This window comes from Pan paniscus, chromosome 8, assembly GCF_029289425.2.
Source record: "Pan paniscus chromosome 8, NHGRI_mPanPan1-v2.0_pri, whole genome shotgun sequence".
Classification (NCBI taxonomy): domain Eukaryota; kingdom Metazoa; phylum Chordata; class Mammalia; order Primates; family Hominidae; genus Pan; species Pan paniscus.
Window position 1 is genome coordinate 40,937,542 of NC_073257.2, and position 24,157 is coordinate 40,961,698.

General features: G+C 41.0%; 1 protein-coding gene across 10 annotated transcripts in view; it reads right to left on the bottom strand.

Moving 5' to 3' along the window:
- Positions 1 to 24,157, bottom strand: part of MPP7 (MAGUK p55 scaffold protein 7) — a 284,148-nt gene that overhangs the window by 215,142 nt on the left and 44,849 nt on the right. The window contains exons 1-3 of one of the 10 annotated variants that reach the window (XM_055092548.1): positions 16,435 to 16,564; positions 15,702 to 15,789; positions 13,795 to 13,835 (exon numbers count right to left, since the gene is read on the bottom strand). The exons of 3 other annotated variants lie outside the window; for them this stretch is intronic. The gene's annotated coding sequence lies outside the window, so the exon portion shown is untranslated. Of the gene's footprint in view, positions 1 to 13,794; positions 13,836 to 15,701; positions 15,848 to 16,434; positions 16,565 to 24,157 lie in introns of those variants that run through there. 6 more of the 10 variants (XM_055092553.1, XM_055092554.1, XM_055092550.1 and 3 more) reach the window with 6 other exon arrangements.

A 24,157-nucleotide genomic window follows, 5' to 3' on the forward strand; every position in this document is an offset into this window, starting at 1 on the left:
TTTACCCAAGTCAATAAAGAAGTAGAGCAGGGATCTGAACTTGAGCCTGATTCTAAAGAGAAATGCTTTCATGGTCCTCAAATTGTAACATCAAGCTCTGCCACCTCCCGCAACTTCTGCGCTTCAGGTCCTCATAACACATAGTTTTGCCATGAAGAATTAGAAAAAGTTAACATATGAAGCAGAAGGATCTCTTGAACTCAGGAGTTGGAGGCTGCAGTGAGCTATGATCGTGCCACTGTACTCCAGCCTGGGTGACAGAATGAGACCCTGACTTTAAAAAAAGAAAAAAAAGTGAATGCATGGATAACACAACAGAGAGAAGTTCCTCAATAGATGCTGGTTTCCTTATCTCCTTCCTGTTTCATTTTTGTAATCACTTTCTTAAAACCTTGCTCTTTCTAAGCTATGCTGCTGTCTCTTCTATGTCCCTCTGACACCATATGTGTACCCCAATCAGCACTGTCCCCATGTTATAATTGTTAGCTTGTCTGTTTCTCAATAGTCAGTAAACTCTTCAAGAACCAAAGCTTTTGAGCATCATTAACTTTATGTCTCCAGTTTCCAGTGCATCTGGCATGCAGTAAGTGCTCAATAAGTGTTTCTTGTTCCAACTAATTCTGGTTAATATTTAATCCAAGTGTGCTATCTGCTTAGGTTGCCTCTAAAACCTTAGTCACTAGGCCCATCAACATTGTCACAGATGTCAAAGAGCTAAGGTATGCCGTGTGCCATCTGTTCTGCCATATGCGTTAGTTCAGGGGCCTAAAAACTACAGCAAGTTGGCCCACCATCTGTTCCTATAAATAAAGTTTTATTGAAACACAGCCAAGTTCATTCACTTATATATTGTCTACGGCTGCTTTTATGTTACAATGGCAAAGTGGAATGTTTGAAGCAGAGACCACTGGACCTGCAAAGCTTAGTACATTGCTACCTGGCCTTTACAAAAAAATATTTGCTAACCTCTGCATTAGTTGGATCCATTCAGTAAGTTAACAAATATTAGAATATTTACTATGAGGCAATTGCTGCCTTTAGATGCTGGGTATAGTGTGGTGAACAAAACAGGCACATCCCTGACCTTCACAGAGCTTATAATCTAGCAAGCAAAAAAGACAACACACTCAGGTAGTCAAATAAATAGACAAAGAAGCAATAAATACCACAGGTTGAGCATCTCTAATACAAAAATCTGAAATCCAAAATGCTCCAGAATCCAAAATTATCAACATGATGCTCAAAGGAAATGGTCACTAGAGCATTGCAGATTTTGGATTTTCAGATTAGGGATGCTTGAGCAACTGGTATAATGCAAATATTCCAAAAGAAAAATAAAATAAAATCCAGAACACTTCTGGCCCCAAGCATGTCAGATAAGGGATACTCAACCTGTATAAAATGTGATCAACATGGTAAAAGAAAAGTAGATAATACTATTTGAAAGAATAACAAGCCAGGCACGATGGCTCACACCTGTAATTCCAGCACTTTGGGAGGCTGTGGCAGGTAGATCACTTGAGGTCAGCAGTTTGAGACCAGCCTGGGCAACACGGTGAAAACTCCAACTCTACCAAAAACACAAAAATTAGCCGGGCATGCTGGTGCATGCCTGTAATCCCAGCTATTCGGGAGGCTAAGGTGGGAGGATAGCTGGGACCTGGGAAGTCGAGGCTGCAGTGAGCAGTGAAGTACCACTGTACTCTAGCCTGGGTGACAGACAGAGACCCTGTGTCAAAAAAAAAAATTAAATTAAAATAAAATTAAGTAAATGAAGAACAATAAATGTGAGTAGAGAGGAGGCATACTCTATATTGGGTAGAAGGTGAAGTTTCTCTAAGCAGGTGCAATTAAGCTCAGCCCTGAATCACTGTGGGGCAGGGAACCGCCATGTGAGAGACAAGGGCATCCGGCAGAAGGTACAAGAAGAATTCAGGCTGGGAAGAAGGAAAGAGCCCAATATATCCTAAAGAAGATGTGGCTGGAACAAAATGAGCCAGAGAAATTTTGATAAAGAAGGAACTGTAGGCAAGGGTTACAATCATAGAGTATGTTGTAAGCCACTTTAAATCTGAATTTTAATTTTTACATTTTTTAAAACCATTTTTATTATAAAGACAATTAGGGGCTGGGCGCGGTGGCTCACGCCTGTAATCCCAGCACTTTGGGAGGCCAAGGCAGACGGATGACTTGAGGTAAGGAGTTCGAGACCAGCCTGGTCAACATGGTGAAACCCCGTCTCTACCAAAAATACAAAAGTTACCCAGGTGTGGTGGCGCATACCTGTGATCCCAGCTACTCAGGAGGCTGAGGCAGAAGGATCATTTGAACATGAGAGGCAGAGAAGATTACAGTGAGCCGAGAATGCACCACTGCACTCCAGCCTCGATGATGGAGTGAGACCGTGTCTCAAAAAAAAAAAAAAAAGACAATTGTAGAAAATGGGGCTAATCAGGCATGGTGGCAGGCACCTGTAGTCCCAGCTACTCGGGAGGCTGAGGCAGGAGAATGGCATGAACCCAGGAGGCAGAGCTTGCAGTGAGCTGAGATCGCGCCACTGCACTCCAGCCTGGGCAACAGACCGAGACTCCGTCTCAAAAAAAAACAAAAAAAGAAAAAGAAAATGGGGCTAATATTATAGACTCATGAAACTACTCTTCCTTCAGGAATATTCATGAATATATACAGCAAATCCACCAGTAATTACATACACCTTTTACTCAAAAGTAAGGACTTTCTTTTCCCATAACTATTTCTACTTCCTTAAACATTTTGATTACTTATGACTGAAGCCATGGATTCGGTGTGATATAAATACTTTACGTTTCTAAAACCCTGCTCATCTGATTGATGTAGGACCTTTGGGAGAGGCAGGTGAGGAACATGCCCTGCTATCCTAACCCCATTGCTCCAGCAAAGAATAGAAAAGGGGAAAAAATTAGCTCATTCAATGCCATAGCCTCAATGCCCAGATAGTGATGACAACAGTGAATGCTCAACAAACTGAGGTCAATTTTAACTCAATTCTCTTCTAATCTAGTCCAACCTTGCATAAGCATAAATTGGGTAGTGATTATGTCCCCAAACTCTTCAGCTATTACCACAAAAGAAGCCAATCCATCGTCATTATAAAGTAAATCTCCACCAACGTTAAATCTTCAATTAGCCGGAGAACTTCATCTTCACAGTTTGAATATTTGTTTTTATCTCTTTTTTCTTTTTTTTTAAGCGATGAGATCTTGCTCTGTCACCCAGGCTGGAGTGCAGTGGCATGATCAAAGCTCACTGCAGTCTCCAACTCCTGGCCTCAAGTGATCCTCCCAGCTCAGTCTCCCAAGTAGCTGGGACTAGAGGCATGCACCACCACATCCAGCTAACTTTTTAAAAATTTTTTAGAGATGGGGTTTCACAATGTTGTCTAGGCTGGTCTCTAATTCCTGGCCTCAAGCGATCCTCTTGCCTCAGCCTCCCAAGTACAATGTTTGAATATTTTAAACATAAAATTAATAAGTAGTACTTCAAAGTACATAAGATTAGATCATTTTCCTTCAAACTTTGATGAGCGGATAATGCTTAAGATCAGGGTATTCTGCAAAGACAGGATATCAGGACAGAAAGAGACCTGAGTTGGAGTTAGGGAATGTGGAGTCTAGACCTGGTTTTACTGGTTCTCTTAAAAACAGCAACATGGCCACAGCCAGTCCCAGAATCCCCTAGGCCTCTGGGTATCCCCAAACCACATGATTCCCAAGACCCCATTACGGCTTCACATGCAATGACTTGTAGGCTGGTAAATGCCACGAGACTAAGATGGCGCGTTAAAAGAGTGACAAGCTTCAAGGATGAAGAGGTGTTTGACACAGTCCTTACGGAATGGGAAGATTTTCACAGGCATAAAGCTAAGGTCAAGGCAAATCTCAGCAGAGAGAATTGCTGACTATGCTTTCATTCAGCAAAACATCACAGTGGTTCTCCTCTAATGCCTAATGCATTGACATGGTTATAATCACAATACACAGCAGCCCAGCAGTTCAGAAGCTTTAAATCATGTTTAAAACTATTGTTTTAATTGAAGGGGAGTACGAGGAAGCCAGGGCAGTGGCACCCACCTGTAGTCCCAGTTTCTTGGCAGACAGAGGCAGGAGGATCACGTGAGCGCAGGAGTTCCAGACCAGCCTGGGCAACATAACAAGACTATCTCTTTAAAAAAAAAAAGGGGGGGGGCGGGGAGGAGGGAAGCTGGGGAGGGGGCGCAATCTACATCTAGTGCTGGGTGGGGAAAGGCACGTGTGCCTACTTCAGTTCTATCTGCAGAGCCTGTTCAACATCAACGCCCTCTATCCTCGTTTTCTTAAACATGCAGTAGGAAATGGAAGCAAAATATTTATCGTTAAAAATGCATGAAAATGTTAAAATGTCTTTGGGGAACTTATTAAATCAGAGTTCATCAGAAACCTCTGGCTGTAATGCTTAGGCTGCTGTTTTTGTAGAGTCTTGAAGCCTGAGAGCTCTTTCTGAAGACCACGGTTCTTTGAAATAGCACATGTTGCCTTTCCTCCAGGGACATTAAATGATGATGGGATCTCTCAGTGGGACTGCCCCAGCCATTTGTTTTTTGGACTTTTTAGTACAATAGTAAGCTAAATAAGTAGCTGGTGGTGTCCACTGATCTAGACCCATAATAATTACAGGCAGAACTGTTTTACCTTGTCATGACCAGCAACTGGTGTGTTTTAATTTTTTTAAGAATTATATCAATCAAAATGGTTTGTGTGCATAATTCGAAACAACACAAGAGGTCCCAAATATGGTTTCTAGGCAAAAGGAAGTTAGGCAAAATTTGCAATGTATCTTTCCATCTTTGCAGATGTGCTGCCTATCTTTTTGGAAGGAGCAGAGAAACCAGAGGAATATTTCATTTAAAGTCAGACAACAGTCACATCTCTGAAAAACATTTGTTTTACTTGAGAAGAAAAAACATTAAGTGCTGGGATAACAGGATTTATAACACCATCACAGGATTTCTGGAGTATTAGCCATTGCAACACCAATATCACACCAGCTAAAAATTCAGCAAAAGCTTGTTGGTATGCCAATCAAATATGACATAAAGACACTGTTCTCTTGCTAATCTGGCTTGATGCAGGAGCATAATTTGAAATACCTTGTCTAATGTATGAACTGCAGATCCTTCAGGTACTCCTCCCTAAATATTGCTTCTTTCAAGCAAGATTTCCATAAATTTTGAAAGGTAGGGAGCCCTGTTTGTACTCCCTGGGAAATGTCTGGAGAGTACCTATTTGAAATTCATAGATACATAGACAGATGCAGCTGCCTTAACATGCAGTCTAAGGGCAATTAAAATTCTTCTGTGAGGCCTGGGGCAGTGGCTTACGTCTGTAATCCCAGCACTTTGGGAGGCTGAAGCAGGTGGATCACGAGGTCAGGAGATCGAGACCATCCTGGCTAACACAGTGAAACCCTGTCTCTACTAAAAATACAAAAAATTAACCAAGCGTGGTGGCACGTGCCTGGAGTCTCAGCTACTCGGGAGGCTGAGGCAGGAGAATCACTTGAACCTGGGAGGCAGAGGTTGCAGTGAGCCGAGACTATGCCACTGCACTCCAGCCCGGGTGACAGAGCAAGAATCTGTCTCAAAAAACAAACAAAAAAAAGATTCTGGGGCACTTACAAGGATGCATATTTGAATAAAAAGCCAGCTCACTGCAGCTTCTGAAAAGCTGAAGAAGACAAGGTTCAATATTCTCCTCTGAAAATGAGGCAGACTAATGAATGATCAAGACCCAACATTCTAGTCCATATAGTTTGACCATGAGCACCTAAGCCTGAAAAATACCTGAAGTAAGACTATTCACCCATCTTCAGCAAAACTAAAACGCACTTTTAGATTCGTGACTTAGATCAAAGTTTCTTCCTGTTACATAAAACCAGCGAAAATTATTTGTAAAATATATGCCAAAATGTGCTATTTACACAGGTGTGTCCAATTTGTGAAAATTCATCAAGCTCTACACTTAAATGTGCACTTTTTGGCATACATTTTACTTTTAATAGTTTTACTTATATCTGTACATATATTGTGTGTGCATATATAGTTATAGACATAAGTATATAAAATAATAAATAGAGGTAATTCATTAAGGTATTGATAGACCCTCAAATAATGAAAAGAAGTGCTTTTCATTGGGGCTTTTCATTTAATGGCTAGAAACATCTCTAGAAAGTAATTTCATTCCAGTAGCAATTGCTAATGAATAATCAACAGATATAGTTAATGACTCAGTCAACTAAATGTCACCTTTTCATTAACTGAGTTTTCATAAAGATTTGCTCGAATCTTAATTTTATATACACTGTTGATTTAAAAAAAAAGTATATAAACTCTTAGTTTAAAAAAAAAAGAAATGGAACAGGAGGGGAAAAGTATATGTGGATACTGATGCCTGGAGACGTTGGAGTCATTTTTTAAATTTAATACACTTACTTATTAAGTCTTACTCACCTGTTACTACTTCCTATGAAGAATAATGATTTTATTATAGACCAAATAAAACAACCCAAAATGGTTTGTTTTTTTGTTTGTTTGTTTGTTTTTGAGATGGAGTCGCACTCTGTCAGCCAGACTGTAGTGTAGTGGCGCGATCTCAGCTCAATGCAACTGCCACTCTTGGGTTCAAGCGATTCTCCTGCCTCACCCTCCCCAGTAGCTGGGATTACAGGCACACACCACCACACTGGGCTAATTTTTTGTATTTTTAGTAGAGATGGGGTTTCACCATGTTGGCCAGGCTGGTCTCGAACTCCTAACCTCAAGTGATCCACCCACCTCGGCCTCCCAAAGTTCTGGGATTACAGGCGTGAGCCACCACACCCGGCCCCAAAATGTTATTTTAAACCATAAACAGTATTAGCCAGTATTAACAGTTCAAAAGCAATCTGGAATCGTCTAAAAGAGACTACAAGTCAATCTGCCCTAAATTAACCAGGAAGTCTTTTCCATATCTTATGGTACAATTACAAAAGAATTCTATCTAGAAAAAGAACACAGCCTACAAAAGATTAAAGGCATTCAGATCAAGGTATTTTGTCAAGATTTCCTAGGTGTCCTCTTTATTGGTGCCGTTACAAGATAAGTGGAGACAGACATAAGCAATTGCTCGGCATAGCCTCTCCTACAGAAGAGTTACCTCAATGAACTGGGAACATTCTACCCACTCTCACATTCCAGCTCACTCACCCACATCTGCCTTCATGTTTAAGAGCAGCATTCAGAGACTATAAAAGCAAGGAATTTAAGTCTTCTGCTACTTTAAGGCAAATTGCATCAAGAGGACTATCACAAAATGCAAACACGATGAAAGAATTTCCTCTTCTTTGCAGAACGCAATTATTCTGCATTAACAATGTCAAGTTCTACATTCACTAGACCTCCCAGATTTTTATTCTTATCCCTGTATAAATAATCAAAGCTGCATGTATCTCAGAATGTTGATTAGAAAATACTACAAGCCAGGCATGGTGGTGCACACTTGTAGCCCCAGCTACTCAGGAGACTGAGTTGAAAGGATCGCTTGAGCCCAGGAGTTCGAGTCCAGCCTGGGTAACATAGATACCATCTCTAAAACAAAACAAACAAACAAAGGCTGGGCACGGTGGCTTATGCCTATAATCCCAGCACTTTGGGAGGCCAAGGCAAGCAGATTGCTTGAGTCCAGGGGTTCAAGACCATCATGATACCCCATCTCTGTAAAATAAAATTTTTTTCTTTTTTTTTTTTTTTTTTTGAGATGGAGTCTCACTCTGCCACCCAGGCTGGAGTGCAGTGGCGCAATCTCGGCTCACTGCAATCTCTGCCTCCCAGGTTCATGCCATTCTCCTGTCTCAGCCTCCCGAGTAGCTGGGACTAGAGGAGCCAGCCACCACGCCTGGCTAATTTTTTGTATTTTTAGTAGAGACGGGGTTTCACCGGAGCCAGGATGGTCTCGAGCTCCTGACCTCGTGATCCGCCCACCTCGGCCTCCCAAAGTGCTGGGATTACAGGCATAAGCCACCACGCTCGGCCAAAATTTTTTTAAAATATTACATTTGTAGTTACCAAAGCTCCCTAAACTCTGCCCATATTCTTCAACAATCAAAAGAATTTCACACAACATTAACATCACAGAAACAAAATAAATAATATAGTTTCACAAAATTTACCAATTTTCTGATAGCCCTCTAATAAATTAGAAGATTCTTTGGCTCCCAGAACCAACAAAACAAATGAAAAAGATTTATAGGGCAATCATATCCATCCACCCAGTGTTTACACAGTGCCTACACTACACAGACTAAAGTATAGCACAGCTCAAACCCTGGACTACATAGGAGGCTGCCTGGATGACTTCCTCTCTACTTCCTGCTACAGAAAGGTTAAAAAACCTAAATGCCTCTGAAAATAAACTACCTTCATCACCATCCCTTCCTAGCTTTTTTTTATATGCCATCAATTTCACAAATAATGAGCAAAAATAAGCTACTCTCATTATATGACTTTCTAGTCATATTTAATTTGCTTTAGTTCAATTTTATCCTTAGATGCTAAGGTCTCAAGATGGAAACTAGACAGTATTCATCTTTGTATCTGCCCAGAGCTTAACACAGTACGTTCAAATACTATAATCAGAATTCAATACATCTTGATGAAATCGGCTTAAATGTCCATAGTCCAGATTTAGTAAAAGGCATTGTTGAAGCTGAAAATGCTGCCACTAAAGAACAAGAAATTTGGCTGCAATTATCACCTTTAAGCTGACATCTCCAGTTCTCTGTCCCTAAGCTAGACCCAACATATAACCAAGTGTCATCTTCACTTAATGTGTAGGCATCTCAAACACAACATGTTTGAAAATGAACATGTCTTTCCACTACCTCCCCAAGACCTGCTCTTCTGCCGGCATACCCTCTTCTACATGAACGGCATGACCATTCACCTAGATGCCCAAGGCAGAAATCTTAGATGTGCTGTTGAGTCCTATCTCTCCCTTACCTCTTACATCCAATAATCACTGTGTCCTGTCACCTTCCTAATATTTCTTTTTTTTTTTTTTTTTTGATAGAGTCTTGCTCTGTCACCCAGGCTGGAGTGCAATGGCGCAATCTCTGTTCACTGCAACCTCCGCCTCCTGGGCTCAAGCAATTCTCCTGCCTCAGCCTCCTGAGTAGCTGGGATTACAGGCATGCATCACCACGCCTGGCTAATTTTTATATTTTTAGTAAAGAAGACGTTTCACGGTGTTGGCCAGGCTGGTCTCAAACTCCTGACCTCAAGGGATCCACCTGCCTCGGCCTCCCAAAATGCTGGGATTACAGGCTTGAGCCACCATGCCCAACCCCTTCCTAGTATTTCTTGAATCAGTCTTCTTCCCTACATCTGCATTACCACCAACATGCCAGTCCAAGCCACTATTCTCAAACACCTGAACAACCTCCCAACCAATCTCACTACAGAGCCATTATGATATGTCTCCAACTCACCGGTTACACAGCAATTTTAAAGAGCAATCTTTAAGTTAAAAAATTGTGGATATGTGTGTACCCGTGCAGAAACCTTATGTATCTCATAACCATTATACCTCTTGGAGAACCTAGCACATAGTAGGTCTGCAATAAAGATGAATACTCACCCATCCTCTTGACCAAAAAGGCCATCACATACTTTTTTTTTTTTTTTTTTTGCGATGGAGTCTTGCTCTGTTGTCCAGGCTGGAGTGCAGTGGCATGATCTCAGCTCACTGCAAACTCCACCTCCCGGGTTCAAGCGATTCTCCTGCCTCAGCCTCCCAAGTAGCTGGGATTACAGGCGCCCACGACCACACCCAGCTAATTTTTGTATTTTTAGTAGAGACGGGGTTTCACCATATTGGCCAGACTGGTCTCAAACTCCTGACCTCAGGTGATCCACCCGCCTCGGCCTCCCAGAGTGCTGGAATTACAGGCGTGAGCCACCGTGCCTGGCCTCATCACATGCTTTTTACAACAAGTATAAACATTACCAAGTAGCAAGCTATTATGAAGACATTAATAAATTTTAGCATTGGTTAGGCTACCAAAGTAATCTAATATAGTCCAGCCCAGATGGGATTTACAGCTGAGATGAGAAATAGCTTCTATATACAAGGTAGCAAACAAACAACATGAAATTACATAAAGACAAACAGAACACTATATCACTGTAAGAGTCTTTGAGTTGGATTACTAAAGGATCAATAGAATGTAAACAAAACAGAAGACACTACAGATGAAAAACTAGGGAGGCATCACACATGGGTGCGTTTGTTTTCAGGAGCGCAAGTCACGCACATGTAGGTTTGATATGAAGGGAGAAGAATCAAAGGACAAAGTCACTGATCTGATCACAGAACAGGTTTATGTTTGGAAAAGTTTAAAGCTGAATATTCTGAGAACAGCACAATGTGAAGAACAATGGGATCTGGGTAAAGGGATTAAGACTTGATAAGATTAGGAATAATAGCCCTATCGTTTGACTGTGCCAGCTATTGAACTTGACACATATTCTCTGATTTCAAACCTACTACAGGCCAGGTGTGGTGGCTCTTGCCTATAATCCCAGCACTTTGGGAGGCCAAAGCAGGAAGATCACTTGAGCCCAGAAGTTTGAGACCAGCGTGGACAACATAGTGAGATGCTACCTCTACAAAAAAAAAAAAAAAATTCATTAGCCTGGTTTGTTGACACACGTCTGTGCTCCCAGCTACTCAGGAGGCTGAGGATAGCTTGAGCCTGGGAGGTCAAGGCTGCAGTAAGCCGTGACAGTGTCACTGTACTTCTACCTGGGAGACACAGCAAGATCCTGTCTCCAAATAAATAAATCAATCAATCCTACTACAACCCTATCATCTAAATACCATTACTACTGTCTCAGTTTACTTATGAGGGAACTGAGTCCAATCTTTTGGCTTTCCTAGGCCACAGTGGAAGAATAATTGTCTTCAGCCACACACAAAGTACACTAATACTAATGATAGCTGACGAGCAAAAAAAAAAAAAATTAATTAAAAAAATAAATTTTTTAAAAAATTAAAATCACAAAAAACGATCTCCTAATGTTTTAAGAAAGTTTAGGAATTTGTGTTGCGCCACATTCAAAGCCGTCCTGGGCTGCATGCGGCCCATGGGCCGCAGGTTGGATAGGCTTGATTTATAACATATTTAAGGTCATACAGTTGGCAGAACTGGGGTTTCAATATAGCAACCTCAGAGCCTTTACAAGTCCACAAAGAAGTCCTCTGCAAGCATGATGTTATGCAAGGAAAGCTTTAAAACCTAATAACAGGGTACGGGGTAAACCGAAGGCTGCATATATACTTAGCAAAGCAGCAGCTGTAGTAATCTAGGTCAGAAGTGAGCATAATTAGACTAGAATGATAGTGATGAGATTAGAATACAAGAGATTATCGCACAAGAGAATGTCAAAGGGGAAAAGAGCAGGTCTGAAAGTGAAAAATTAAAGAGGTATTAGGATTCGAAGGTAAGTCCACGGTTCCAAATCTTAGATACAAAAAGAATAATGGTACCCTAAACAGAAAAGGAATCCATGAAAAAGTAGACCTATTTTTCCATTTTTGATCTTTTGAGTGACATGAAGAGCTATCCACGTGAAATTGTCCAACAGGCTGCCAGGGCAATGAGACCAAAGCTTGGTTAGAAGAACAGGGCCAGATTAATATTATAAATAACAATTTTATATCCATGCATATTTCTTAAACCAAAGAGAATATTGTTTTAATATAGAAAACTAACACTGTTACCAAAAAAAGAAAAATAAAGCTTTTAATAGCATAACACTTTCCCACACAATAACAAGTTCCCAAAGTGGCCCTAGCAACAGCACTCCTATGTATGTTAGTACAAGTCAAAAACTCCCTGCCACCTACTCAAGTCCTTTGCAAACGATTCCACACCCACTGCATTATCTTCGCAGCATCTTTTTGGAACACAAAATATTGAGACAGCCTGCTAAATTGCATATGGAAGTTTCCACCAAACATCAGACTTTCGACTTACTGGTGGTATCCATTTTTAAATTCCTAATCAATTTAAGGCATACAAACAAAGATTTTTAGGAAATGTTAGAGGTACTGATGGATTTACATGAGCAACCAGGTACTTACAGAAAACACCTGCAAACACCACAAAAAAGTAAAATGTCATCTGGTCTCTATATCATCATGGCTAGATATTATCAAAATGATATATTTTTAAAAGCAAGTAACAGAATGAAACACACAGTGTATCATTTATGTTAATGAACATGTAACACTGTATAGGTCCTTAAGGAAATATCCATATATAGTAAAAGTAAATTTAGAAAAAGATAAAAGGATATATACAAATTCATATTAACTACTTCTGAGAAGAGAGGGAAATAAAACTGGAAAGGGGAACAAAGTATATTTCAAACGTTATCCGTAACATTTCATTTATTCCATTTTTTTAATCTGAAAAAAAAAAAACACCAAAATGTTAATGGAGGTAAAGGTCATTTATTGTGTTCTCTTTGCCATTCATTATTTCTGAAGTGTTACCCAAATTAAAAAAAGAAGGAAAGAAAAGGATCCATATCTCTTGCCTAATGAAAATATCACATGAAACATATCTGACATATTCTGCCTGAATAACTCCAGGGTGAACAGGGTGAAGCAAGCAGTCAATTTCTATTTTGGACTCAACGTATTTCTTGAAATAGAAATGGCATAATTAGCAGATCTAAATGCTGGTTTGATCTCCCAGAGTGAATCTACAGGGTGGGCCTGAGCTACGGGCAAGTTCTCCAGTGGCAGCAACGAGGCAAGGGCACTAAGGCTCAGTATCTCCTAAGGAAGCTAAGAGGAAGATTCAGAAGGATGAAGCTACTAAAAGTTCTCCCAAATAAATCCATGTCTTCCTTCCTAACCCTTAATTCTCCCTGTTCCCTTTCCAAGTCCTTCCTCAAGTCACCGATAGAGACGTTCTGCAGGTTAGTGGATCTTTTTCCTTCTAAGAGGTGAATCTCTGATTGGTCTTTTGGGTTTGTCATTGGCTCACTACAGAAATGCACAGCATGCTCTTTAAGAATTTCGGCCAGGCGCAGTGGCTCATGCCTGTAATCCCATCACTTTGCGAGGCCGAGGCGGGTGGATCACCTGAGGTCAGGATGGCGAAACCCCATCTCTACTAAAATACAAAAATTAGCTGGGCATGGTGGCACATGCCTATAATCCCAGCAACTCAGGAGGCCGAGGCAGTAGTATCACTTGAACCCAGGATGTGGAGGTTGCAGTGAGCTGAGATTGCGTCACTGCACTCCATCCTGGGTGACAGAGAGAGACGCTGTCTCAAAAAAAAAAAAAAAGAACTCCATGCATTCTTTCAATATCACTTATTCCGCACAGGCATCAGGGATGTAAGTTTAAGGACGGAATTCCTACCTTCAAAGACACGTCTATTAATTTTTCTTCCACTCAATTTCTTAGTCTTAAAATGTTCCCACCATCAAACACAAGAAAAATCAAGTCTAAACTGTGGCTGAATGATCCCTTAGAATTATTATGACTGTCATGAGCCAAGGTAAGAACTTGATGTGTGAGATGAGGCTATCTGAATGGGGCAACCACTTAGGAAGGTCTCTGCCTCCCTAATGTGCCCAAGCCACCACTGGTAAACCAGGACAATGAGCCATTACAGAGAACAAGGATGAATGCATGCTCATTCATATTTGACTACACTTCTTACCAGCCAGGAATTCAGTTCAGCAACTGCCAAGACTGCTATACCTAACAGGACAAAAATAAAGGGAACATTACTGTGTACCTGCTCTAGATTTGTTTTAGGAACAATACGATATAAAGAAGTTATACAGTCATTCCTCTGTATATGTGGGCGAAAAGTCTCCCGATACCAAAATGTACTGATTCTCAAGCCCCTGATATAAAATAACCCAGTGTTTGCAAATAACCTATGCATATCCTCCTGCACACTTTAAATCATCTCTAGATTACTTACAATACCTAATACAATGCAAATGCTATGTAAATAGTTGTTATATTGTTTAGGGAATCATGACAGAAAAAAAGTCTGGACATATTCAGTACAGAAAGAACCATTCATTTTTTTGTTAGTATTTTTTATCTGCAGTTGGTTGAATTCCCTGATGCAGAACCCATGCATACAGGGGCCTGACGGTATAGTGATGTCATATGCAGTCCAAATTTCAGGAACAGAATTCCTTTTAACAGGGCTTAGGCATAAAAAAAATGGTGTGATTTCTAGTACTCTTGACTCCAGATTAATAAATAGCAACAGAGTAATAAAGTTTCCCAGAATCTAGACTCCTAAAGGCAGGCTAGGGCGCAGCCTAGAGGAGGTGCAACAGCCAAGACCCTGATCATCTCAGACCCTGGGAAAGCGCAGGCCAGACAAAGGTCACATTCCACCTCCACATAACAAGGTCAAAACTGTCCCATGAGAGACAAATGGGCATGTGCCTGGTAAAGCAATACAGGGTGCCAATTTAGACAAAAAGAGAAAGAAAAATGCATGCCTTGTACACATTCCTGTGTCTGACTAGAGTGGAGGGTATGTAAAAGAAAAACAAAAGTAATGGAAAATACCATATACAGGCCTCAATATGACAGGCTTTGAAAGGCAAACTGAGTAATTTAGACTCAGTGTGGTAGAGCAGATCCAAAGAATAAATGGTCATTTCTTTTTTTTTTTTTCTTTTTTTTGAGACAGGGTCTCACTCTGTCACCGGGGCTGGAATGCAGTGGTGCAATCTCTGCTCACTGCAACCTCTGCCTCCCAGGTTCAAGCAATTCTCCCGCCTCAGACCCCCAAGTAGCTGAGATTACCGGCGCACGCCACTACACCTGGCAAATTTTTGTATTTTTTGTATTTTTAGTAGAGATGGAGTTTTGCCACATTGGCCAGGCTGGTCTCAAACTCCTGATCTCAAGTGATCCACCCACCTCGGCCTCCCAAAGTGCTGGGATTACAGGCGTGAGCCACTGCACCAGGCCTAATGGTCATTTCTAAAAAGGAAGATGACTTCTGTACCAACATTCTGTACACACAATGAAGTGGTAATGAGTATCTGCTCGAAGAAGGTAGCAGCAGTAACTCAGAGAGACAAATGACAACATGAGATTCTATGAGTAGGAAGAGATGACAATATCAGGTTATTGACCAGATAGCAGAGATGGAAAAAATAAAAACAGCTTTTTTAGGGTATTTACCAACAATACTGTTAACTAATAATAGCAATTAGCATTTACTGACCTTTGGTATGTGCCAGGCACTGCACTAAATACTTCTAATGTGTTATCGGATTTAATTCTCACTACCAACTTTTGTGGTAGGTACTCTAATTAGCCTGTTTCAGTTAAGAAAATGGAGGTTTGGAGAGAATAAATAACTTGTCTAAATTCATAAAACCAGCAATAAGCAGGGCTGGAATTTAGAAGCCAACATGTCTAGTTTTACGGTCCACATTCTTAACCATTAGGACATATGGCCCTAACGTTTTCAGTTGCATGCCGAGGGCAGTGTACACCAATTAAGCAAGGAAGACAGCTGTGGAAACCAGCATTGCAGGACACTGGAAGGCTACAAGCAGAGTCATCGTTAAGAAGAACACCCACCTTTCTTTCTCTTCACAATGAGGCTTTTGGCCTTGAAGAAGCTAAATTTTGTTCAAAGCCTAGGAGAACCTGCTGTTTATGAACATTCCTGTAAAAGGAAGTGCACAGGTGGTTCCTGTTAGTTCCATTGGCACTGTGATGTAATCTCTGACATTATCACAGACAGCTGTGTGCCTCACAGGGCACCAAGGGGCCAGAGAAAACTACACCTCAGTATATTGTCTCTTTTCCAGCAAATGTGGCTGCCCGCTTCCAGGGCAGTTCAGCAACCTTGGCTGATAAAATAGGAACCTGAGCCTCATCTACAGTGGATCTGGGAATGTTCTCTTCCTATCAATTTGTGTACCACTTAAAAATGCTTACAGCTGGCTTTGGAGGAAGAACGGTTAAAATCAAACGTACTCACTCTGAGACATTCAAATATCCAGGATATAGCCACTGAGCAACTGCAAATTTGCTACAGCAAATTAGGGCTCAGGTGGATTCACTGAACTGGAGCTCATTAAAGCCACAGGCAGTTTAGAAGCCACTCAGACAGAAATGAGAGCTGAAACCAAGACAATGGGCAAACGCACAATTGGGGCGGTGGGGGTGAGTAAGTGGGAAAAGGACTGAAGACACTCCCACAATTAAAGGACAGGAGCGTAAAGAAAAACAGTGGCAGAAACAAAGAAGAAACCAGAAATGGAGGAACTAAGCTCCCCATCTCCAGTCATCAAATCTTCTCCCTTACACTGTTCAGATCTGTGTTACTCCTCAGTTCAACCCCTCGCTATTGCCTGCTTGTTCTGTGTCGGTGACCTCCTCCCAACCTGACCCCCACAACAACAACATAGTGAATTAACTAAACTCCATATATGATTATGACATGACTGGAAAGTTCTATAGCCTGTGTCTCAACCTGAGGTACGGTGTGTGGATAGGGGTAGGCATTAAAAAAAGATACCTTTTTCTGGTGTGTCAGTTGCGCACAGTGGAAAGTAACTTTTAATCTTTTACATGAAACATAAAATTTCATAACAATCTCATGCCTGCAGTGGGCTACTTTTCAACGTGACCCAGTCTTCTCCTGGGAAGAGGTGCACGCTGGTGGAGTAACTTAAGGCATTGGCCAAAATAGGTGAAACTTGTGCTTATCCAAATTATGTGAAGGAGCCAAAGAAAGATTAAAGATCCATAAAGGGGAGGAAATTTCCAATATGAATTCAAATCCTACAGTTCTTACACACTGGTCTCTGATGTATAGGAGAATGGGTAACCTGGGTTTGAATCCTGGCTCTACCAGTTCCTAGTTATATGACCCCAAAGGCAAATTACCTAACTTCTCCCTGACTCCATTTTTCTACTTGCAAATGTAAATGGAATACTCAAAGAGCTGAATTAAGCATGGACATCTAGGGAGGGTTTGCCTAACACAGCACCTGGCATACTGTAAAGAACCAAGAAATGACCGCTCTTAATCTGTAAACACCAAGTTCATACCACTCTATTAAAACATTCCAAAGCTTTTGTTTTTTGTGAGACAGAGTCTCACTCTTCCACTCAGGCTGGAGTGCAGTGGTGCAATCTCAGCTCACTGCAGCCTCTGCCTCCTGGGTTCAAGCTATTCTCCTGCCTCAGCCTCCCAAGTAGCTGGGATTACAGGCGCCCGCCACCACGCCCAGCTAATTTTTGTATTTTTAGTAGAGACGAGGTTTCTCCATGTTGGCCAGGCTGGTCTCAAACTCCTGACCTCAAGTGATTCACCCACCTCAGCCTCCCAAAATGCTGGGATTACAGGGGTGAGCCGTCACGCCCAGCCCCCAAAGCTTTTTTTCCATCCAAAATTGTTATTAGACAGGAAAATGTCTATTTTGATAAGCAGACTTGCCATATCATACACAGCCTGTCCCAAAGGATACTTTTAGCTCCATATGCAAAAATAAGACTAAATTTAAATACCCAGTTTCAGACCCATCTGGAAATTAGAAGCACCCAGGATAACAGAAGCCAAGTCAAAATCACTTTAGTTATCATTTATTAAGTGTAAGACACTGAACTGAAAACAACTGAAATCATTTATTAAGTGTAAGACACTGAACTGAAAACAACTGAACAGATCTTGGTGGTGAGATTAATAGTCGGTATGAACACCAATGATTAAGTAAAGTACTTTACTGAGGATACCACTCTGAAATGCACATGAGAGGAAGCACACAGGAAAAACCAGTGTCACCAAGATCCCTGCTGATCAAGGACAGCTGTTAACCAGTTCCCAGGAGGGGTACACAAATGTACACAGACATTTATATAATCTTCTGTTGTCTAGGCACCAAGTATTGTGTATTCAGTAATCACTCAAATCATGAGAAGGAATTCAGGGAGGGAGGAGCAGCTTAAAAACAGGTCTGGCCTGAAGCAGGAGGACCTGTTTCAAGTCACAGGCAGCATTAGCAGGAAGAAGCCAGTGAAGTCTGCAGCTGAAGACTGAAGAAAGTTGCCTTCCCTTCCTTTCTCCTCTCACCCTAATTCCAACAGGACCTCTTCAGTCTCATCTGACTGCCCCCTCTACATAACAGGTTTCACTGACTGCTTCCATTTTTTCCGAAGAAAACTTTATCTTATTGTCTATCAGACATTTCTCAAAATTATGAATTTTAAAGTGGGGGGAATATTGGAGTAAATAGAACTTTGGTTTGCATTCCACCCATGGAATGATTGTAACAAATCAATGTAACAAGAACAGAGGTCAACTTTTCACTTACTCTATTATGAACCTTGAAGGCAAGGATGCTTTATACATTTTTGAATCTGATCTCAGAATACAATATAAGATACATAAAAGGATAATGACATGCAATGAATACATCATTCTAAAGACAAGAACAAGTGTTTTAATTTTTTTATTCCCATTTAACAGCCCCAAGATGTCTCAGCCATTATTTTTTTATTTCAAGTGAATTAAGCTACTTTCAGAATAGAACAAAATGACTTTTCTATTACTAGTTTCCTTTAGATTTGCTTCTAAAAACCAGGCAATTTAGCTTGGTGTTTCCAACAAAAATGCTGTAGAGACCAATTTAATTTACACAACCTGAACAGTCCTGTTCTAAGGGACTAATCTAAGAGACCAGCTCATAATATTGCAAACTGATGTTAAAAACAAAAACAAAAAAGAATCAGGCATTTAACCTACCTTTTCTTTTTTTGAGATGAAGTTTTGCTCTTGTTGCCCAGGCTGGAGTGCAATGGCGCAATCTTGGCTCACTGCAACCTCCACCTCCTGGGTTAAAGCGATTCTCCTGCCTCAGCCTCCCGAGTAACTGGGATTACAGGCAACATGCCACCGCACCCAGCTAATTTTGTATTTTTAGTAGAGACAGGGTTTCTCTGTGTTGGTCAGGCTGGTCTCGAACTCCCGGCCTAAGATGATCCGCCCACCTCGGCCTCCCAAAGTGCTAGGATTACAGGTGTGAGCCACTGTGCCCAGCCAACCTACCTTTTCTGTACTAACTAGATCTCAAAGAGTTGATGAGGGGAAGTTTCTCTTCATAAAAATATTCTAATAACTAAAACAGGAAAACAATAAAAATATCACCATTTTGCAAACCCCTGATAAAATAATGGATCTAGGCAATGGTTATCAATGGTCATGAACACTACAAAAAGTGAGACAACCAATATTACCTGACTGGGGTGAGAAGTACAGGCCACCACCTACGAAGTAGTTTTGCCAAAAAAAATAGAAACTGAATCAAATCAAGATCTGATTACTATTTACAGGCATTAAAAGAACAAAAGAACATGTTAAACCATTCATTAAACAAAAAGCATTACAACAGGTGGTAGCCTGTTTTTTTTTTTTATTTAATTATGATAACCAAACAAGTACTTTTTGATAAATGAACATAACATTTCTTCATGTTCTCTTTGTGATTATCTTCATCTTAAAAGATGAGGAAAGTCTATCAAGTACAAGCATGTTTATGGATGTGCTTATTTATTGTGTAAGACAAAAAAATGTACAACTTTGTACAGGTCAGGAGTTGCCTTTCTCAAAAATATTTTCTTTCGCCCGGCATGGTGGCTCATGCCTGTAATCCCAGCACTTTGGGAGGCCGAGGTGGGCGGATCACGAGGTCAGGAGATCGAGACCATTTTGGCTAACACAGTGAAACCTCGTCTCTACTAAAAATACAGAAAAAATTAGCCAGGCATGGTGGTCGTCGCCTGTGGTCCCAGCTACTCAGGAGGCTGAGGCAGGAGAATGGCGTGAACCCGGGAGGCAGAGCTTGCAGTGAGCCGAGATCACGCCACTGTACTCCAGCCTGGGCAACAGAGCGAGACTCCACCTCAAAAAATAATAATAATAAATAAATAAATAAAAATTTCTTTCCTAGCGTTACTAAACTTCCTTTCACTTGGAAAACTACAGCACAGCTGAGCCAAGAAGTAACTGGTCCCTGCTTCTAACATGACAGCTTTAGGAGTAATAAGCAAAGAAGAAGCTGGATGCAGTTGAGCAACCTCAGAGGAGACAGATCACTGTGAGGAGCCCACTTTCAACTGAACTGGCACCAGCTGTTCTCAAAGTGCTCCAAGACACCCTGGGGGTCCTCAGGCACCTTTCAGGACGTCCATGACATCAAAATTATCATTATAATAATGCAAACAGGTCATTCACAACTTTCATAGGCTGACAGGAAGCACTGATGATCAAAGCAAGGGTGTATAAAATTGCTGGCCCCTTAGCACAAATCAAGACAGTGGCACCACCAGTATAGGTCCTCATGACCACTGTGAACTCACAGTGGGAAAAAAAAAGGACGGTTTCATATAAAAATATCCTTGATGAAACAGTGAACATTAGCAATTGCATGAAATCTCAACCCCTGAGTATGTGCCCTTTTGACCTTTTTAATATTCTTTGTGCTGAAATAGGAAAGTTCACATGAAGGAGCTGTGCGGCATACTGAAGTATGGAGGTTGCCTGAAGGAAAAGAATTTATGCCAACCGTTTGATCAACAAGCTGAACTAGCAGTTTTTGTTTATAGAATATCATTTTTACATGAAATAAAAACTAAAAGTATTAGTATTTAAAGTTGGGTATTTGGCACACACTTTCTCAAACGCAAAATTAGCCTGTTGCTTCAAAAAAAAATAATAACTGACCTATTTGTTGCCAATGATAAAAGTCAAGCCTTCAAACAAAAATTAGATACTTAGAAAAATTGTATCTGCCACCAAGAGTGTGACAGCTTTCCCAATATGCAGACGGTTAATAAGACGGTATTGTGTCCTTAAAAATTTGTAGAGGGTAGATCTCATGTTAAGTGCTTTTAACACACACAAAATAAAAATAAAACACAAAGACACAAGGAAACTTTGGAGGTGATGGACACGTTTATCACCTGGATTGTGGAGATGGTAAATGTAATATACAGTTTATTTGCAATGTGGAATATGGAGCCATATGAGTGAATGTTTCTCACTTTGTTGTATTTAAATCCATTGGTCTTTCTTTCATTTTGGATCTTTCTTATTCATGCATGATTTGGAAAATATTGGCTCATGGAAATAAATGTTAGCACATTTTATAATGCCAAATACAGGAGTGTATACATTTGTCCAAACTCAACAAATTCTATACATTGATTATATGCAGGTTTTTGTATACCAATTATATCTCAATAAAGCTGGAGGGGAAGAAGACTTTTCAAGAGATGACCGCTGATTTCAACAAATGTAATTTTTTTCTAATGGTATTATAAAATGTGCTAACATTTAATTCCATGAATCAGTATTTCCCAAATGATACATGAGTAAGAAAGATCCAAAATGAAAGAGAGGTCAATGGATTTTAATGCAACAAAGTAAGAAAAGTTTACTGATATGGTTTCAGATTCCACACCGCAAATAAGCTTTAAGAAATGGCCACTTGCAGAGTTTGGTGTAGCATCAAAGGGAATATCCACAATTATCAGAAAAGACTATTAAAACACGCCTCCATTTCCAACTACAGATGTGCCTGGGGTTGGATTTTCTTCACACATTCCAACCAAACAACAAATCACAACAGATTGAATGCAGAAGCAGTTATGAGAATCCAGCTGCTTCTACGAAACCAGATGTTATAGAGAACCGCAAAAATGTAAACCACCACCACTCTTTCCCTAAACTATCTTTGTAAAGGTATTTTTCATACAGAAGTGTTATTTCTGTTCATATACAAAAGGGTTATTATGTTTTGATTTTTAGTTTTTATGAGACAGGGTTTCGCTCTGTCACTCATGCTGGAGTGCAGTGGTGTGATCATGGTACACTGCAGCCTCAACCTCCTGGGCTCAAGCGATCCTCCTGCCTCAGCCTCCCAAGTAGCTAGGACCACAAGTGCACACTACCATATCCTGTTAATTTTTTAAATTTTTTGTAGAGACAAAGTCTCACTATGTTGCCCAGGCTTGTCTCGAACTCCTGGCCTCAAGTGATCGTCCCACCTCGGCCTCCCAAAGTGCTGGGATTGCAGGTATGAGCCACTACATCCAGCCAGGTTATTATGTTTTATTGAATTCATAAATACTCTAAAATTTCCCACTTACATTTCTAATATGGTAAACATTGATAGATATAACTCATGTAAAGAAAAGGTCTTTGAGGTCCTTAATAATTGTTAAGAGCGTGAAGCAGTACTGAAACAAGTCTGAAAACTGCAGCTCCAAGGATATGGAGCTGAGGTCAAGGCTGTGCTTGTTCAAGTGAGACTTCAGGAATTACCTCATTCTTTGAGTTCCTGTTTGAACAAACGCTAAAAGTTGGAAGCTCAGCAGAGCCCAATGTCAGGCCTAGAGCACCAAGAACCACCAGCCACAGCCATCTTGAGAAAGGGCCTTATGAGCAGAATATTTTGTATTAGGCTCGGGTGTGAGGTTAGAAGACCTCGGGTGGGGGAAGTCAGCAGCACTTTTTCCTTCTTAGCTCAGCACATACCTCTTTCTTGAGATTCTGGTCTCAAAAATAGCTAACCAGGCCAGGCATGGTGGCTCACACCTGTAATCCCAGCACTTTGGGAGGCCGAGGTGGGCGGATCATTTGAGGTCAGGAGTTCGAGACCAGCCTGGCCAACACGGTGAAACCTCGTCTCTACTGAAAATACAAAAAATTAGCCAGGTGTGGTGACACACACTTGTAGTCTCAGCTACTCAGGAGGCTGAGGCAGGAGACTCGCTTGAACTCAGGAGGCGGAGGTTGCAGTGAGCCAAGACCATGCCACTGTACTCCAGCCTGGGCAACAGAGCCAGACTCCATCTCAAAAAAAAAAAAAAGCTAACCATATCAGTCCAGACTAGCAGACTAGTGGATTAAGGAAGCTGAGACTGTTTCCCGTGCGCTTCCTCCTCTGGTTAACTCAAGAAGTATCAAAACAGCCATCCCAACCAACAGAAATCTCTGCCTTTTTAACAGACTGGTAAACTCTTCAGGACCAGACTTACCACAAAAGTCACTTAAATCTTAAGAACTGGGGCAAGAAGTGCAGTCTCAGCAGCATGTTTAAGAGATGTGTGGCCAAGAGCTCACAAATACAGTGTCTAAGGTGAGTGAGCCACTATGGAGACTTTGCCCTTGAATCTGAGTGAAACGGCAAGGTTCTGAGCAAATGAGTGACAGGATCCACCCGAACCCACTCTGGGCTTTGGGTGGAGAAATGGAGAAAAGGTTTTAGGGGCAGGGGCAAGAGCAGAGAAGTCACTACAGTAAGCCACATGACAGATAATGATTTACTTCTTCCCAAAAAGGCCAAAACATTGATTTTTTTTTTTTCCTCTTTGAGACAGAGTCTCATGCTGTCACCCAGGCTGGAGTACAGTGGTATAATCTCGGCTCACTGCAACCTCCGCCTCCCTGGCTCAAGCAATGCTCCCATCTTAGCCACCCAAGTAGCTGGGACCACAGGCGTGTGCCACCACATCCAGCTAATTTTTGTATTTTTTGTAGAGATGGGGTTTCACTATGTTGCCCAGGTTGGTCTCAAACTCCTGAGTTCAGGCCATCCATCTGCCTCGACCTCCCAAGGTGTTGGGATTACAGGTGTGTGCCACTGAGCCCAGCCAAACCATTGATTTCTAATGCTATTACGCTACTATTGATACATACGGTACATAAAGATCTTCTATTAGTTTCTCTTGGAGCAATAACAAAATAAAAGTCTGCCTTGTATTGATGCCCTATATTCTTTACTAAGTGGCACCACTCACGAATTACAGTCTTTTTACTTTCCTTTTTTTTTTTTTCTTTTTTTAACATAGAGAGTATTTCCAGCTTATACTAAACTGGAGGAAAGAGTATAATACTACAAGGAAACTTCTTGAACTTCTTACCTACCTTCAATTTATGGCCAGTCTTACTTTATCTGCAACTGCCCCACCTCCCCATCCCAGCTTATTATAAAGTCATTTTTAATCAGATTTTGTTTTGTTTT